The sequence below is a fragment of the Amblyomma maculatum genome, chromosome 3 (genome assembly GCF_055883805.1).
Source record: "Amblyomma maculatum isolate TAMU_Amacu chromosome 3, ASM5588380v1, whole genome shotgun sequence".
Taxonomy (NCBI): domain Eukaryota; kingdom Metazoa; phylum Arthropoda; class Arachnida; order Ixodida; family Ixodidae; genus Amblyomma; species Amblyomma maculatum.
The window spans coordinates 220509777-220529793 of record NC_139346.1 but is presented as its reverse complement, the minus strand read 5'-3'; the positions used below and the strand labels follow the sequence as shown (position 1 = coordinate 220529793).

Genomic DNA, 20017 nt, shown 5'->3' with positions numbered 1-20017 from the left:
TTGGCACTTAGCAAGTTCTGGTTCAGCTTTCTTTTTCCCGTTGAGAAGCCTTATCTTAGATTTATAACAGGCAATTCTCGCTTTGCGTATCGTCTCAACTCTGGCTTTTTTTGATGGACTTGCTAGGAGCCGAACACGCCTTACTTGTGCGTTTTTCTTTTGCCTGACATGACGGATACTCAGCACATCTTTCAATCGTTCACAAGCCCTGCAGGTTGTTCCATCAGTAAGCAGCGTACATATGCACACTCTGGATGGATGTTATTAAATTTTTCTTTAGAGGGGCCACCGGGGCACACATGTAGGTCATGAAAATATTGAAGACCACTTTCTACTGTACTTATAGAATGCAGACTTCTGTCACTGCTCACACTCTCGATAGTTACAGAGCGGCCATGAACAAATGTCCTCACTGAAAGAGAGCCGTCAGTGGAAGGTGTTACCTGCAGTGTTTTGCGGAGATAAGCTGGGTGGTTACAGTCTAGAGTGTTTGGCAAAGCCACTTCAGAAAAAAATCACAGCATGCAGTCCAAAATTATCGACTACTTGCACTGCCCATGCTTTGCTGGGGAGTTGAATACTTGATGCGTGTTCACAAAGCAGTGAAAATGACAGCGCCTCTTCCCTGCCCAGGGTAGACGAAGGTGTGACGATGTGCTGTTCCTTGTCTTTGCTGTGTTCTGCGTTTCCTTCTGGCTCAGCAGGAATCCTGTTAACGCTGCTGACTTGACAAATCTGTTGATCAATGATAATGTAACGGATCAAGGGGAAGTAGCTGATGCCTTAAACCTTTATTTCTGTTCTGTTTTTACCAAGGATGATGGCGTTACTCTGCAGTTCAACGCTTTTGCCGAAATTCCTCCGATAAATATTCCAGCTATCAGTGAAGAAGGAGTACTAACACTCCTGCTCAATCTAGATGTTAAAAAGTCGCCGGGGATTGATGGCATTCCTGCTTCCTTTCTTTTCCGTTACGCTGAATGGTCCGCTAAGTACTTATGTCTGATATTTGAAAAATCATTGTCACGCGCAGAACTTCCAAGCGATTGGAAACATGCAAAAATTACCCCGATACCGAAAGCAGAGGACCGGCTTCTTGTTTCATCATATAGGCCCATTTCCTTGCTATGTACTTGTATAAAGGCATTTGAACACATTATATTTGCACACATTACTACTTTTGCTGAGCAGAACGGCATTATTGATAGCCGACAGCATGGCTTCCGTCGAAAACATTCCACGGTAACACAACTAATAGAAACTGTCCATGATCTCGCAGCAGCATTAGATAGGGGTAGTCAAGTAGACATAATATTTTTAGATTTTGAGAAAGCGTTTGATCGCGTCTGCCATCAAAAACTGCTTTTAAAATTGAAACCTATCCTTAAAAATGATTCATTGCTCTCATGGCTAGCGGCATATCTTTCATTCCGGCGTCAGACTGTATCCATTGACGGAATCAGTTCGGATTCCGCGCCTGTTGAGTCCGGCGTTCCTCAGGGTTCCGTCCTTGGACCATTACTTTTTTTGCTTTTTATAAACGACATTGCTTCCGACATATCGATTAAAATACGCCTGTTCGCCGATGATTGTATCACGAGATTTACAGCCAGAATGGTCAGGTAATACGTCCTTGAGTAAAATTCAGGTCTGGTGCAAAACTTAGCAAACGTGCATAAACTACAAAAAAACAGTAGCTATGACTGTGACGCGAAAAGTCAATCCGCTGAAGTTCTGCTACAACATCGATAACAACACGTTATCTCGGGTAAATAATTACAAATATCTAGGAGTTATAATCACGTCAGATTTAAAATGGAATGACCACATAACGTACACTGTAAATAAAGCTATGAGGCAACTTGGATATTTGAGGAGAACCCTTGCTAAATCCCCAGCAGAAATCAGACTTCTTGCCTACAAATCTTTCATTAGACCGGTTTTAGAATATGCGGCAGTTGTTTGGGATCCGCACACAAAGATCAATGTCACCAAACTTGAAAATGTCCAGCGTAAATGTGTCAGGTTCATATACAATTGTTATAGCTGGAAAACATCCCCAACAGCACTTTTACAAACAGCTAATTTAGAAACCCTGCAGGCAAGACGATGCCAAGAAAGATTAAAAATGTTTTATTTGATCTACCACAACCAGCTTGGCATAGATAGAAATGCATACTTTCATTCAGTTACCCAACGACAAACCCGTTCTTTTCATTCTAAGAAAGTGAGAGATTTTTCGTGCAGAACAAATGTGTTCAAAGCCTCATTTTTTCCTAAAACTATGCGTACTTGGAACGACCTACCTGCAAATGTGGTTGAGTGTTCGGCGTTGTCTTCTTTTCTGAGTGCATTGCATGATAGATCGCGGTGTTTCACATTGTCATATCATGGTGTTTACACTTCACTTTTTTCGTGCTTTTTGCTCTGTACAAGTGATATGCCTTTTTTTTCGTTGTCGTCATTCGCAAGACTGAATGTATTCTCGTGAATTGTATTCTTCTGTACCCCCCACTCCTGCCTAAGGCCTGACATTCAGGCTGGCAGTATGCAATAAATAAAATAAAATAAATAAAAAAAACTGGTTGCTATGTCGTCGCCTGCTGGGCAGCCAATCTAGACGACAAAAGTGCGCAGGAAGATTAAATCTAATGATGATATATTAAACAAAGCTAGAATATCGGGATAAGCAAGCAATTTGCGGCAACAATCCGAGCTACATAGCCCTGACAACTGCACTGGAAAAAACATTTCACTTGCCACACCGATAATGCAGATCGCTGACAGAGCTCATTTCACAATGATGCAGGTAATTCATATAGTGAGATATGACAGGATGCCAATAAAAACAACACTGAGTCAACCGGAAACGCAGAGCCAAAGCTAGTTTACCTGGCATTCTTCTCTCTCCTGAGCGAAGGAAAGTGTAATGTGGTGCAGCAAATTCATGTTCCCTTCTTTCAGGTACTCCTCTGGATTCATAGAACCGTAATAATCAGACGAAGTAGCAGCGACGGTGCCGTCTGCAGTGGAGCCCTGAATCGTGCTGTCAATCTGCATGAGACAAAATTGTGTATAAAATGTTTGCAGCTACAACAAAAAAAAAAACGAGCGCACATAAAGCGAGTAGCTTACCTGCATTTCACTTGGTCGAGCATCACTAGATGATGTATTTGTAGAAGCCAGACATGGCATCAGAGTGGCAGAGTCAGACCAAGGCAGTTTCAAGTTCTGCAGGCATAGTAAGGAAGCTTGGAGAGGCTGCATCGCACCGTTGTCGTCGACATTCGGCCGACGTCTTTTGGGTGCCTGAGGTTCCCTCTTCCGAGGTGGCTTCGTCTCTCTGGCCGCGTGAGGCATTTGGGACAGTTCGGAAATAAAGTAGGCCCACCATCTTTGGAAAGCACAGGCCTCTTTTCCGCGTCGAGCAGCACTCTTCCATCGAGCTCCGCGTAATATGCCCGGGATATCGCGTCCCCTGCAAAATGCTTAGCACAGACGTGGTCGGTGGGCATTAACGTCCGGTCTGCCCTAGGAATTGCACGGCGCCACTTCTCCAAATGAACATTGTCGGACGGAGCTTTGAACAACGCCACAAGCTCCGCACAAGTCCGGTAGCCCGAATAGAGGCTTTACAAAAGTTAGCGCCATCTAGTGAAAGAAACAAAAACTGTGCGCGGCGGCCATGTTTTGCTCAGTCCCATCGAGTACGCTGTCAACGTGCGCCTTCGTAGAACCCGTGCATGCACCGCAAGGTGCATTGGAATGCTCACAAGCGATTGTTTCATTTTTTAACATCACAGCAGTCGCTGTTAGCTCCAAGCTCTATTCGGAATGATGCCAGCATATTGTTCCGTGCCCTTCTGCAGCCAGCGCACCGTCATAGACGCGCACGGAATCAAGGTATACGTGTATGCGACCGTTCGTTCGCAGTCCTAATCGGCTTTACAAGGGTCACTTGCATCATGTAAAGCATTACTGCACGTCCCTCTGACTGGGAGCTAGCTCACAGAATGTGCTATCACCTAAAACAGCAAGGTTAATTGTTTTGCGCGCTATAGAGCCTTGTGAACTTGAAGGATAAACTTATGCTGCGATGGAGGACACGGGAGAAGGAGCAATGCATGTGTAACGAATGCAAATACGTTCTTTGAAACATTTTGTACGTAGGTTACATTTACCATTGTGTATTTGATTTAAGACACGCGGGCATGACTACCGAAACTACTTTTCACAGTCGTACGAAATGGTAGTGCTTGGTGCAGAGAGCAATACGGTTGTCTAGTGCGCCCGAGGTGCGTGTTTCACGCTGCAAAAGCAAGCAGCTGTTAAACCCGCGGCGTCTAGAAAAGCAGGAAAAGATGACATCCCACTAGCGTGTTGTAACATGCTCACGTACAGCCTGTTTCGACCGGTCCATGTCCAGAGCGCGCAGCTCAGGTTTTATACCTGCCAGCGCGGCCGATAAAATAACGAAGCGTGCGCTTCACTTTTGTGTTTTTTTCGAGTCACCCGATAGTTCGTTAATTCACAGCTACCTGAAATTCACTGGAATTTTTAAATATGTCGATTTCTTGTTTATTCTCTCTGTCAGAAAGTAAACATTTGAAGCCGTAATCTCATATGAAAGCGCTGACATTGGAAGCTTCGAGGAACTCGGGGGAGGAAGAACTCGGCTGAAACGAAAAGAAATTTGAAAAGTCAACTCACATTACTGCGAAGTGTTTTTGCTTTGTGCAACTGGCTGTGTTCATAAAATCAGATTTATAATATATCATATCGTTATAGAAAAATTAGGGGGTCACTTAAGCTCCGCCGTTAAAGGTATAACGCGATGGTGTCTCTCTCTCATACACACACACACACACGATATTTTTTCTTCGCGTGTTATATTTTAGCTCTTTTATTTATTTATCTATTTTATTTACCAAATACTGCAGGCCCTAACTGGGCCCTAGCAGGAGGGGCGAAAATAATACAATGCAGTGAAATATGAATTCATCAAAAGTAACATACTACACAAGAGTGTAGTATGTTATATGTTGTTATGTATATTATATTTCTATGTTATGTATGCTATATTATATTTCTATCATTTCTTTATTTATTTTTATTTTATTTGACGTTTTATATTTTTATACACCAATACGCATGCGTCAAGAAACAATCGGCTTTCCATTCTGAGCAATTTGACACTTTTGAACACATTCTTCAATTATTTCAATTAATCAATTACACATTCTAAATTTTCTTCCTTAGCATCACCAAGCACTGGTTTTTCATTCTGACACCTTTAAACTTTTACTTTCCCATTTTTCCTTTTTTTCGTTTCTTTATTTCATCAATTGATCAATTAATTACAAAGATTTTATTACCTCGTCATCGCCTATCGCACACCAATCAATATTCAATCACTGGAAGCACAAATTACCATGGCACTTTTTTTTTTACGCAGCCCCCGATTATTTCTGAGACTCATGCAAACTACTGCGTCGACTGCATGGGAAGGAAAGTGCTAAGCGCCAGTCCAACTTACGTGAAATTACGCACGATCCTTTTATCATAAAATAAAATGCATCCTCGCTCATTTCATCAACCAAGTATCTTCCAGTGGGATGAGCGACGGTGATTGCGCAAACCAAGCAAACTCGCGATGATCTCTCATAAGCATTTAAGTAAACAGCAAAGGCGCACAGACAAAAAAAAATCCACATTACACAATTCTGGATACTGTACCTGGATAGGGATGACGCTGCGGATTGCCGAGGGGGGGGGGGGGCATGCACGACTCGTAGAGCAATTTGTAACTGCGCTCGGTAGCGCAGCCGGTGGGCCCCGCAACGTCTCGGCTATCAAAATACGCTTCTAGGCGTCTCTAACAGAAACCGCCAGGGACCGAACAGAGGTCCAAGCACAGCACACTAGGTTAAAACGTGAAAAGCGCAAACAGAACGGCGAGCGCTGACGGACGGACACGAAGCGAACGGATGGAGCGAACAAAATATGGCGGCCAGCGCGGGATCAGGGTGCCGCTCACGGTTGCCAGACGTACTTTTGTAAACCCTCTATTACAGTTCGGCACGAAGCACTTTCTTCCCATTGCGCATCACTTTGCGCAATACTCACCGTTGTGGGCTACTCTGCTGACGGTAGGCAAACAGACGGTGTTTAAGCAAAACAAAAGAACACGTTTAAAACAGCACGGAAGTGCAGCCGCACACTGAAATATGCAAAACCACGTGCGAAGCGCCGCGCCGCCACGCCACGCCGGGCTAGCGTGGGCCCGCGTTTCGCAGCGCCCTCTAAGTTAGCGACCGGTTGCCATGGCCACGCCTGGCCACGCCCCCGAACATTTTCTGACCGCGAGCGGGCCGCGCTTTTGCGCGCGGCGGGAGGAGAGTGTCAACACCTTAGTATATTATTCTTACACCGTGTAGTAGAGAGCCGGCCTCTGTCAAACTTTCTTAATGAGAGGGTGATAATTCCACAGCGAAGATTCGGCACTGCACATCATCAAGCTGCGGGAAGACACAATCACATTGCCCCATTAAGTATGTTCTTGATATTCTCTGTATTATTTAACTTTCAATTTCAACCTCTGTTTATAGAGCGCCTCATTTTCGAGGCGAACGCAAATTGCCAAAGTAACTGTTCTGTTTAAAAAGAGTGAGTTCAATGACATGGATAACCACCGTCCTATCTCTGCACTCCCAATATTTTCAAAAAGATTATAAAAACGACTTCACATATACATCTCAGGTTCTTTCGACCAACACAATTTAATCTCACCTGTACAATTGGGTTTTAGGAAGAACAAATCTGCAGAATTGGCCTTACATGGCCAGAAAGAATTTATTTTATCTCCGTTCGGTAAAAGAATGTGTATGCTTAACATATATGTAGATATCAAAGCATCGCCACTAAAACACGTATCGATGTTTATATGTGATGTCCTGACGTATATCATTAACCTAATGCTTCAAACTGGAACGCTCCCTAATCAGTTAAAGATAGCTAGAGTATTCCCGGTACATAAAGGTGGAAATAAGAATGAAATTTTTAATTATCGTCCAATTTCCATATTGCCTGTATTGTCCAAAGTGTTCGAGGGAGTAATCAATACTAGGCTCGAAATGTTCTTTCACAAATACAGGATTATAACCAGCTTTCTGTATGGGTTTGTGAAGCGAAGGTGCGCTGAACAAGCATTGTTAACCATAAAAGAAAACGTAATTGACAACATTGAATGTCGGAAATATACCCTTGGTTTATTCCTGGATTTTCGAAGAGCCTTTAATTGTGTACATATTTTATTAAGTAAATTGACTGATTATGCAGTCCGTCGTGTGCCACTAGATTTATTAAGAAGTTATCTGTGGAACAGACTACAGTTTGTACGAGTTAATAACTGCTGCTCTATTAACATGGTTATACGGCAAGGTGTTCCCCAAGGATCAATTTTGGGACCACTGTTATTTATAGTGTATATTAATGATACCACAAATATTCCTAACTCACCTGATTTGATCATGTACGCGGATGATACCAATATTGTTTTTACCGACTGTGCCTTGTCTAAATTAGAAATTACGGTCAATGAATATTAAAAAAATTTAGAGATTTGGTTGACGGAAAATAAACTCAGTTTGAATCTTAATAACACTATATACCTACATCATATTTAGGCCAATCAACACAACTCTTCACTGTATTATAGTAATTAAATATAACAGCAACGTTATAAAGCCAGTTACGGATCACAAGTTTCTAGGCGTTTGGTTCAATGACAACCTTTCATGGAATACGCACATTTTAAATTTAGTAAAATACTTGAGCAGAATTGTAGGGTGCCTTTACAGAATTTCTAATTTGGTACTCGTTTGGTTAAAGATTTCAATTTATTATGCTCTTTTTTATTCCAAACTGGCATACTGTATTCTCATATGGGGAACCACAACTTCTACAAATATTAATAAGTTGCTTCTTCTCCAAAAAAAAGCCTTTCGAGCTATTGAAGGTTACTACGGTATACCGCGCGACTTGCGTACAGAACCCTTGTTTAAAAAATATGCCATTTTAGCCGTTAATCAGATTTACTACTTTCGTCTTCTGCAGTACATTCACCATAATAGGCTGTATACTACTCTACCTGATAGATGTACAGTAACGTATGATCTGCGAACACGAGAAAAACTGGTACCTATTACTCGAACCAACTATGGAAAACAGAAATTAACTTTTCAGGTGCCATCCCTTATCAACAACACCACACCAAATGTGGAATTTTCATTTGAATACCCCCTATAGTTTCATGGATGGTAGTCACTGTAGTTTTCTCATATGCAATCTTTTTTGTGTAAATATTTTTTGCTATGAAATGTATGGTATTGAGTGCGTGATCTGTTGATTTGAATATCTAATGAATACTACATGTATTGATACCTTTTATACATGGTATGTAAGTGTTGCATAATGCTTTTTTTTATATTTTACATACACTAGAGGTGTGTGCTGTTGTCTGGTGTTGTCTGGTTTGGGAGCTAAGGCGTCAGGCTTGTCGTCTTTAGCCTTGGCTTCCCCTTTCTTGTCGAAAGAAATAAACTCCAACTCCAACTCTAAAGCTTTTGACTGCATTCATCACGATACATTATTACAAATACTAGAAATTTATAGCATTCATGAACATTTCCTGCAACTTATTCAGTCATACCTTGACATGCATAGAGAGCAGTTTGTTAAAATTGAATTCTATCAATCTGAAATAAGCCCAACCAATTGAGGTGTTCCCCAGGGCAGTATTATAGGTCCGCTTCTGTTTAACATTTGTAATAATGATCTTGCAAGAATTTCTGTTGAGCCACAATATGTTTTCTATGCGGATGAAGCCAGCATCTTTTATCGCTCCTCATTATAATGCACTTGAAAATGAAACACAATCGTTCCTTGCAGAGCTTAAAAAGTGGTCAGTAGCAAGCCAGCTAAGAATTAAAGTAAATAAATATTACAGAGGTTCAACTCTGCTGAACCTAATATTGAGCGAAATCATTATACTGCGGGTGACCGAGCGATCTTCTCTTTTTCTTCTTCCTCAGCCCACATATAAAGCCCCGCTTTAACCAAGCCGTATGAATGTGCCTTAGTGGTCTCTAGACCTCCGGCTACGTCACGAAAATGCGGTGGCGCTGTCGTCGGCCGTGACTTTCGCGTGGTAGGCAAAACAACGCTTCAGCCGCTTTGCCTACCGGGCGATAGCTTGCTGCTGCCGGGAAATGCACCATGCCGACTAATCGCGTCGCTATCACAAGAGGAAGTTTAGTAAGCTTGCACAGGTTCCTTGCCGGCAATGGTCGCCGTAAACAGTTCTGGGCCGCCGCGGTGAAGCGCCAAGGCTGGATACCGACGCCTGCTCTTCGAATATGCGGCAAACACTTCGTCAAGGCTGGAGCTTATTTACCTTTACGCCAGAGCGGTCTACGGGATAAAAGGTCGCGAATAACTATAGTTTGGCCTTTTTACGACGCGTGATGGGATCTTGGTGCGCGTACAGTTTACATAGGTAACATATGTAGAAGGGGCAGTCATATATATATGTAATGCGTAGGCCTGTTTCTTTGCTGGAGCATGCATAGATGTTTACCTATGTAAACTGACCCTTAAGCCCGTTTATTCACTTTGGTAATTGTATGTATACGCAATGAGCTGCTACGCGAGAGATCTGTGTTGCACTCCTCGATCCGTGACACATATGTTGCATGGCTAACATTCGCCGCGTTCATTTCAAATTATTTTGATCTATTTCTTGATGAAGAATCCCACTTCACGTTGACAGCTACCGATATGGATTGGAGCTGCATTTTTTTATGTATGCCGAGCGCTTTTATTTGTATGTACAGCGGCTGCTTGTGAATGCGAGTTGTGGGGTTTATCGTATACGTTAACGCGGCCCCAGTGGCCGAGACCGAACTGGGCCGCCCTAACTACGGAACCACGGGTGAAGGTAAAAACGGCCCCAGGAAAGAGGTCCCTAGAAGTTACAGCCCCGAAAAAAGGTCCTTGGAATGTACGGCCCTGGAAAAAAAGTCTAGAAAGGTCCCCTCAGCAAGCGGCCCCTAGGAAAAAAACGTCACCAAAGAAATTGACTGCAATATCTGCCCGGAACTCACTTCGCGAAAAATTGAACATCTTATTGGATGCCTATTTTTTTTAGAATAGATGTAACCATTGTTTGGGCACTGGGTCCTCTAGGTGATTTTCGCGTTTACAGGTTACTGGAGAAGGCAATTGTCGAGAAAGCATTGCGAAAAAAAAAAAAAAAAGACCATCACTACCATATAACATCCAGCGAGTATTATGCAATGCCTAGTTCCCAATTTCCAAGCTCGAAAATATCACTATTTAATATAGGTCTAATCGTCCGGCTAATATTACACATTCTAGAGACGTGCTTGTTCTCGACCGCACAAATTTCGGCGCCATAACGTTCTTTGTTTTTTGCGAACGCACGGCATCAGTACAATGGTTTGCAAATTTCAAGCGGACGGGTAGAAAGAAGTACTGTAGTATACATTACTGCGGCTAGACACGAGGAAACTCAGTCTAGGCCTTTAGTAAAAGAACTACCAGAACGTGAAAAGAAAAAAAAAAAAAAAGAAAACGGCGGAGTTCAAGATATAAATAATGTTCAAGCTAAAACCATAAACACAGATGTAAAATAAAAACAGTAAAAGTTGATTACAATGAGCGCAATTCATCGCTGATAAGCAAAACGAAAGCTCGACATTGCAGTACGTTTGATTGCATCTGTTTGGGGACGTTTTATCCGGGACCATTCTTTCCGGGACCCTTTTTTCCTAGGACGTTTTTACCGGAACCTACGGAAACACATTGGCCACTGCAGCTCGTAATTGTAATGCAAGCTATAAGCGCGACTATACCGTGATACCATTAACGACGACAGCCGCCCACGAACAGAGCATATATAACAGACGCGCAGTGTTGTGATTTCAACGAACAACGAAATGATACGCAAACCCGTGCGGTTTCTAGGCTACTGTTGCCATTTTGACCTAAATCATCTTAACCATATAGCCGCTCGACGCTAGCGAGGTGCTTCGTGCTTACCAAAAACGCTCATTTGCCGCTCGGTGTGAAGAATCATCCGATAACGCAATAATGCTTCAAGCGGACTACTTCGTACGCGGTTTGCACGCGCTATTTATGAGCGAGAAAAATCACCGTCAGCTTACTCGACTCAAAGTATAGTTGTAAGCATCCGAAGCTTTGTAATTCTCGATGCGTTCCGTGCTTAATTTTTTTCAGAGAAAACAGCAAATAGATGTCATTTTCCCTGGCTGGCAGCAACGCTTCTCTTGTGCGCCTTGAACTCCATCGGTACGGCGTGGGGGTTCGTACGCTGCACGCCGTGTACGTTCAATGTATAGGCAACCTGCAGTGGCCAGGCGGCGCTAGTGGAGCGCAGCGTTCAGCGCCGCCAACGGCGGCGCCGAGTAATCTGAGTAGGCCGGCGCGGTCGGGTTGCGTTCGTGTTGTACGGCTGGAAGCATCTCGGCTCTCATTTTCTGCGGTTTTAAGGCAATCGATTGTCTTCAGAGCTACTTCCGAAAACCAATACTGACGAAAGGATACCGCCTGTTCGAGAATGGTCATGTTTAAAACGTGAACGGTGTCGACGTCACCGCGAAGTGCGCGCCGCTCGCTACGGAACAATCGCGCGCACAGCTTTGAATTTCGCGCGAGTAGACGGAACTTTTTTTTAACCAAAGTTATTCTCTCAGGGCATCAGTCGGATATGTAATGATGAATTAAGAAATAATTAAATGAATGAAAAATTTTGTAAATGTAGCTTTTCATTTACCTATTGCGTTCACACCTCATACCCAAACATTGAAAGTGCAGAGAGAACCTGAGGCGAGATTGATCGCCGTTTCTTCTTTTTTTGATCTTGCTGTTTGATTACAGCAGCATAATAATTTCCTCGCGGTTTTGCTTTACAGTTTGATACCATGACGCATAATAATTTCCTCGCGGTTTCGCTTTACAGTTTAAGGCTGAATCGCATGCACGCGAAAACTCACGCGAACGCGAACGCGACGGCGGCACGCGTCGCGCGAAGCCTTCGCGCGAACAGAAATGCATGTGTCGCTTGGCTCGTCGCTCGGATCTGCCGAAATAGAAAATTTCGCTCGTTCGCCCGGAAGTAACCGTACGTCACTGCCGCTCATTTCGCATGCTTTCTTTATTTTGTCGTGTTGCATTGTGATTGTGCATTACCGCGTAAACATTTCGCTTTGTACGAACAATGGTGGATAGCCAAGGATTCAAAGAACGTCTAATCGCAACCGAAACAGTAGAAACAAGGGGTCACGTGACTATTCGTGCCGATTACAGTGCAAGTTCACACACATTCGATACGGTTTGCTGTAAATACATTTTACTTTGCCATGTTGTCGCAAAATAACGTCAATTCTTGCAATCGTTATGACTGTTGTTGGATTTGGCAATAGTTTTGCGGTGTACTAAGCCACTATGCCAGCCACACAACCTACACAGAGCGTTGTCGTCGTTTCGCTCGGTTCGCGCTGTCGCGTGCATGCGTCTTCCCCAGTAGGCGACGGAGCGAACCATGATCGCTTTCGCCGCGCCGCCTTGTCGCTTCGCTCACTTTTTCGATCACATGCGTTTCCCGCTTTAATACCATGACGAACACTTTTGTTCGTGGTGCACCTTTCGACAGTGCCACGGAGGTTACAGGAGACATGGTGCGGTACCCGCTACGGATGTCGTGGCGATTGCAACTGTGCGGTTGTAGCGTGCGTCATCAACGAAAACTGTGCGTGCCGGGGACGGGGAGTAGGGGTTCTCCTACATCGTTGGAAAAATAAAGCTCTTAACAACAACTGGCATGCATTTTGTACCTCCGTACCTCAAGCTTGGGGAAAGCCGGCGGCTAATGCTGGCACTCAACAGCAAAGCTTTCGTAAAGGAGGTCGTTAAGAGTTAGAATTTTTTGCTGTTGCTACTAATGATGAAATAGTCTATCGTCTGGGACAAGAGACTCTTGAGTAGCTTGAGCAGTCGGTGAAAGAAATATTTGGCGCAGCTCAATAGAACGAAGTTCCATTCTCAGCGTACACAGTATCACGGGCCTGTACACTCCGCCACTTCGACTTTTTCAGCACCTTAAGAACTAATTTACAGATAAATATGCTTACTGAAATCTGTAATTGGAAGTTTTGAAGATATTTTGGCTTTGTGGTTCCGAATAGACACCGCATTAGAAATCCGGTTCACAGATCCACGAACATTTTTTTTTCATTTCGCCTCCGTTGAAATGCGGCTGGAATACGATGCTACGGCTGCACGGCTTTGTTGCTTTTCTGGACGTATGCCACTCGATCTACGCACAGCCACGGCCGGTCTCGAGGGAGAGCGCGTTTCTCTCTTCTCTTACGGCCTCTCCAATGGGGTCTGTTTCTACCGCCCGCCGCGCCTCGGTGGGGTCGCCACCGCCCCACTGCTGCTCCTCCGCTGCAGCCGTTCACGCGCAAGGGAAACGCGCGCTCGCTCTTCGCTCCGCCCGCATCGGTTGCAACCGGCAGGTCCTGATATTTCACCCCTTATGGCTTATAGGAAGAAGCCGTAATCAGCGTCTGATTGATCGTGTATGAGCAATAAAATAGTCAATAATGCGCGTGCGCGCGAGAGCGCGCGCGCCTTCGTCAGTGCTGTCGCGCATGGTCGAATGAAGTTTCGGGTGCACTTACATCAACACTTTTTGCCCCTAAATTTTTCACAAAACTATATGTACCATTTTATGCAGTGTGCCTTTGAAAGCTGTAAGCAGGTATAGCGCGACCTGACGCTAGTGCATGGCAAACTGTTCGGTGGATATTCTGTCAACCGCTGCCGTTTTGGTTTAGAGCAAAAGAGGCACTGATGAAAATTCATAGTACGTCTCAGATTCAGAGTAAGGAACAAAAAATTTACGCATACAGTTAAAATGCAGTTGTCTAGTGAAGTGGGCTGTTCTAGCTTCGTTTAAAACAAATCAGTGGGTTGAAAGACAGCAGATGTATACGTAGTCTCGCGACTGACTCACACGTAGACAGTCGTAGTCAGTTTAATACAGTGATAAAAAAAACAACAACATTTAATCAAGGAAATGGGCATAAACAGATATGCATAATTGAAAAGAGCAGCAAGCAATAAAAAAAAATGTCCTTCAAAATTAACACATTGCACTCATTCATTAAAACGGCACATGCGGCTAGAAAATTAGTCTCAAAATCTTTCTGGACGTTTGTGCACATAATGAGCTGGCCTTTCGTTCCTGTCTGTCACCTTCTTAGCATAATTGACAAGAAGGATTCTGAGAAATTTCTCACATTTTAAAGAAGCGGACCTATATATAGCATGGCTATTGTCAATGCCTTCCGGGCAACTCAGCAAAGGTGAGTTCTCAAGTGCTGGCTGGATCAAGATTTGAAGGACTTCAAGGACTTTTGTGTGTGGTAGGTGTACGACAGCTTTTTCAAAAAGAGACACAACCTTGCCCGAGAGGGCTACAAACTCTGGTTTTGGATAATGCAGTCCGCTAGAATCTTGTCCTCGCAGATTAGTGTACAAGGGGCTGCTTCTTTCGCTGGTTTCAAGAAGGATAGCACAAGCGTCACACCCGATGTCACTGATTAAATTCACAATGTATCCAGCGACGTAAGCTAAACCAGAATAAGTGACAATGGGTAATGGGATGACAGGAGATACCATATCACTTCTTTCAGTTCCTCGGTTACTGATTGCGGCAGAGCTGAAATGATTTCGTCGGTGTCGACACTAGGTGCCTAGGCGCGCAATACAGCGCGACATACAACGACTATAGTCATCTCTGAATAAATAGCACAGAGAAAGCTTTTATATTCATTATTGAGGAGTGTCCCTTGAGTAACAGTGGCAAATGTGTAATAAGCAAAGCATTCTACCAAAATAATGGGGCAGCGAGAGCTCTCTAAGGCAGGCATTACTGCACAGATAGTTACAAGGAACTATAGTTCAAAAACATACTAGAAAAAGAAAGAAAATATTGCTAGGAATTAGTGCTTGAAATAGATTTCCTGTTTTTTCATGAAATAATCATGATATCATGTAAACATTTCATTAAACCAACGTTTATTTGCAAACATAAAACATTTGCTGGTCTATAAATTATAGCAAAATTGAAAACAAAACTTAAAAGCGTTTACTCTGACGTTATACTAATACTTTATGTCATGTAAGCATTGTGCAACTTGCATTACATTTTTATAAAATTATTTTCATATTCGGTGTTACCTCGATGGTTTCTCATCTCGAGCTGAAAGGCGGTTTTGCCATTGTTGCTGTTATGTTTGCCTTGAAGAAGCTTCGATGTGATCACTGCTCATTCACTTTTTTTATTCATCTTCTTGTACAGGCTTGGGAAAAAAATTAAGATTAAAATGAACAAAAGTAGATACCATGCCGCAATACATGTCATATGCTTGTCGAGCGTTTGCTCAGCGACATTGTTTTTTAATATAAAGACTACATTCACGTGCGTAGCACGCTGACAAGATGCCGCTGCAGCATCTACCTTCTGTAATCTTTCATTTAGGGGCTGTACTCACCACGAAACCCGCGGGCGACAGCGCGAAACCAGGGAAAAGCCACCCGCCGCCACCGAAGCAGATGCGGAGCGAACAGTGAGCAGGTCGCGCCCCTTGCGGCGGTGGAGAGCGTGACTCAAGGAGAAAAGTTCCCATTGTTCACGCAGCGATTGAGAAGGCCGTAAGAAAGAGCGCGCGCTCTCTCCCTCGAGACCGGCCGTGGCACAGCATATACCAGTACGCGCCAGATTTTACAGCGCGGAGCACGTACTGAGTAGTGTGCCCCAACCAGCACGCGAATCCTCGAGTCAGAAGTTTATACCGTTTCCTCCGCTCACGGGCAGTCGCCTTATTTTAGCTTCTTGGCGTCTGTACGCCAATGGCCCCATAAAAAAAAAAAAAAAAAAAAAAAAAAAAAAAACGAATTTCAGTTACATTACTCTCTCGCAGCCAATATCTCCTTTTCTCATCATTCTCCCCAGGTTCTCCCAGCAAGCGGTACGCTTAGGTTTCCTTCGTGATTGTGGCAGTCTTTCTCGCCGCCCTTGCGCTTATTTTTATTCTTGTTCACATCCGTAGTAGTCGAAGCATCGCACGAGGCCACTGAAGTCACTAAATGAGTAAATCACACTCACTGGGATAACAAAACGCGAACGCAGAAGGAACACAGCGGCCGCAACATATACGGCGTCAGCTTCTGCGCCGACTCAGTATTAGCTCCCGTCCGCCGCCAGGTGGCGCCACATGTCTCAGCAAACTCCGTTGCAGGTTGCCTATCGCCTCTGTCCTCACCGCTGAGGCTCACGGTCATTTCGTCTGCCTACAAATCACAATAACACAGCCTTGACAAGCTTGGCTACAGTACCGCGGTCGTGCTTTTTGCCTACCGTGGGATCGCTGACGAGAGCAGCGCCACCTCGATCGTCTTGTTTGTTTGCAAGCACGAAGGAGGTCTATAGGGATAACGTGAATGCCAGGGTCCTAGCAGGCTGATACTGACATAACCGTCTCATGTGAAACTAGAGACCCAAGTTGGCAGCTCCTGACAGCCCACGTAGGGTGTGACGTCACAGCGTCACGTGGGTAAGATGTGGCTAATGGCCGCGCTACGCTGAATGCTCAAAATCTAGAGTAGTATTGCTTTCTCAATAAAATCAAAAGCATTTGTATTTATGTCAAAATCAAAACAACCAATCATCCCTTTACGATTGAATTTCGGAAAGGAAAAACTACAAAAAACTGATAATATCAAAATCCTAGGCGCAACTTTCCCTCAGAACATGTTCTGGCATGACCATGTTGAGTCTGTTGTAACGCGGTTATCTCCTTTCGTTAGCGTCATATCCCGTCTTAGAACATATTTGCCATTTCAAGTAAAAATGCTTCTTTATGATTGCCTTTTTTATTCACATCTAAATTACTGTTTTCTAGTTTGGGAGACAATTAGGTATGGGAATCTGCAAACGATATTCATACTTCAAGAAAGATTCCTGAGGATTCTTCATGACTTGCCATTTAACAGCCATACACAGAGCAATTTTCCGAAAATGTCAGAGTAGTGCCAGTATAAAATCATTATAATTTAAGTCTCCTTGAAACGCGAATTAACTGATAACCGAACATTTCTGCGAAAATTATCATCGTTAGAAAAGAGCGTAGCAGCTACGCCCATCAATTTCTGGCCCGCCTATGCCATTTTTGCCGCCTACAGCCTTTTCTTCCTCGGATCGCCGGAACTAGTTCTCACTCTATTGGGAGCTAGGATACACTACCCGCCACAAAGAAAAATGGAATGTTATAACACCACGCCCGAACTACCTCAGGGAAAAATTGTCGTTCACCCTACCAACACTTTTAAATCAATACAGAAAAACTTGTGTCGACCGTTTAAAAAAAAAAATCTAGACACGACATACGCCAGCAGCACTCCTGCCACTTCTGTCTCATTGCCTTTTGTGTTTCGTTTCATGCGTTGATTTTTTTTTTTATTATTGCCTGTATACCTATAATTTCAACTGCAGTTATGTAACAGTTGTAGATGTAAATATCAAAATATGTGTATATGTAGTTCAGAGCTGTGAACTGTGTGTTTAGTGTGTTTTCTTTTGTATGCATTGTTACGTTTCGCCACCGACAAGTGTGGCAGCTGACGCGGCCACCGCATAGCAACAGGCAGAACAGCGAGTGTTTCGGCCATTTCGGCGCCGTCCAGTCGGCCGCCGAACGCTTCCTCCCGCGGGCAAGTATCGGCATGTTCTTGCCACGCGCCAAATGTGTGTGCGTGCGTGTGTGTGCAAACGCTGGCCAAGCCCGGCGCTCGAGGGAGAGTGCGTCGCCCTCGCCCGTCTGCAGGAGGTGGAGGAGATGCGGTCGCGCCACCTGCGATTGAGTCATCTCGTCTTGTCTGAACTTGCAGGGCTCTCCCTTTCCCTCTGAACTGGCAAGCCTATAAAAAGCAGCGGCAGACTCCGCTAAGACAGAGACTCTTGGAGACGCCGTACAGATGACGCTAGACACCAGCTGTGTGAGAGTGTCTGTATTCTCTCCGGATCAGCTTCTCTGCCCGTTCCTTCATGATGTTGTAGTAAAGGTTGTTTCGTTGTTTCGTCTTTGCTGGGACCGTTGATGCCGTCCGCCGAGCCACAGAGCCGCCAGGCCAACCGATAGGGCCGCGACCGAAATCTAATAACTGCATGATAACAGCGGTACGATACCTAGGCGCCGCACAAATGTAATAACTGGTAGGCAGCGGTTGGATGACCAAGCCGTACCGTGGTCGGTGAGACGAGCCAGGCGAGACCGTCGTCCAACTGGTGATCATCGGAGGGACGACGACGACCAAGCCGTGACCGTGGTCGGTGAGATGAGCCAGGCCTGACCGAGGTGCAACATCTGGTGTGAAGAGCGGAGATGTCCCAGGCGTGACCCGTGTAACAAGCAGCTCAGCGGAAAGCCGGGAGCAGTGCAACGAGCCCTGTGTGATGACTGGTTGCCTGCAGCGAAACGACTGCACTGGATTCTTGGCTGCGAGGTTTGGTGAGTGCGGGACTTTCTTGTACTGAGTTTTGCCAGGCTTTTGTTAAGTAGAAAACAGAGCTGGTAATTGTGTTGTGATTGTTGCTGGGTTAATTGCAGCAATGGCAATAGCGAGCAGTAGAGAAGGCAGCACTCGGAACAGCCATGAACTTGGATTTGAAGTCGTTGCGCAAACCGAAATTGCTGGAGCCTGCGAAGGAGTTGGGTCTGAATTTCTCAGACAAACTCAGAAACCCAGAAGTGTTAAAGGCTATTCTTGCGTTGGAGGCTGCAGATGACGAGCTTTCGGAATGCCTTGAAATCATCGACGAACGTCAAGAGGAAGGTGAACGTGAACGTCACGAGAAAGAGGACGCCCGCGTAAGGCAACTGATGCAGCTGGAGATTTCAGCACATGGAATGAGCGTGGAAAAGATAAAAGCTTTCAATGCCATTCAGTGTAACGGTTCGATACCGCGAAACGGTCCGCCACCGTTCCTCATCGCCGAGGATGTGGCAGAGTATTTGGCAGACTTCGAGAGTGTCTGTAGAAGTAAACGCTTCGAGCTAAATAGTTGGGCGCAGAAGTTGGTAGCTCTTCGCTGAAGCGTCGGAAGAAATCAAGCGATTTGTTGGCGATCCTTGAAAAATTACGATGAACTAAAAGAGTCATTGCTGATACGATATCAGATAACGCCTCATGATCTTCGGAAAAGATATATGTGGCACGATCGCAATGCACTAAATGGCGGTCTTTGTTAATTGCCGTTATTTAATTAGCTTTAAGCATGGAACTTCATGCATGAAGTTATATATCAGTGGACAGCTTATAGCGAGTATGTTTGCAGTACACTAATTACCGGCCTTAATTTAGTACTATTAACTAGTTAGTTGTGATTAATGCTTGGACTTTAAGTTATGTGAAGTCATATATCACAGGATAGCTTATATCTATCACAATTGCAATAGTACACTAATTACCGGTCTTTGTTAATTGCCGTTAATTCGATAATAATGCTTAACGCTTGAACTTAAGGCTACAATGTCAAGTCATATATCACAGGATAGCTTATATGTGGCACGATCGCAATGCACTAACTTGCGGTCTTTGGTAATTGCCGTTATTTAATTAACTTTGATTAAGCATGGAACTTCATGCTATAGCGTGAAGTTCTATATCATTGGACAGCATATAGCGAGTATGTTTGCAGTACACTAATTACCGGCTTTAATTTAGTATCGTTAATTATATAGTTGTGATTAATGCTTGGACTTTAAGTTATGTGAAGTCATATATCACAGGATAGCGTTTATGTGGTATATTCCAGTACACTAATTTTGGGTCTTAGTTATTAGCCATT

The 20017-nt window shown here is 44.1% G+C and overlaps 1 long non-coding RNA gene across 1 annotated transcript in view; it reads right to left on the bottom strand.

Annotated features, from left to right (window-relative positions):
* Window positions 1-3143: 3143 nt before the first annotated feature.
* LOC146197751 (uncharacterized) overlaps window positions 3144-20017 on the bottom strand; it is a 57274-nt gene continuing 40400 nt past the window's right edge. Inside the window, exon 4 of the long non-coding RNA XR_014705678.1 lies at window positions 3144-3488. This is a non-coding gene — a long non-coding RNA (uncharacterized LOC146197751). The remainder of the gene's footprint in view (window positions 3489-20017) is intronic.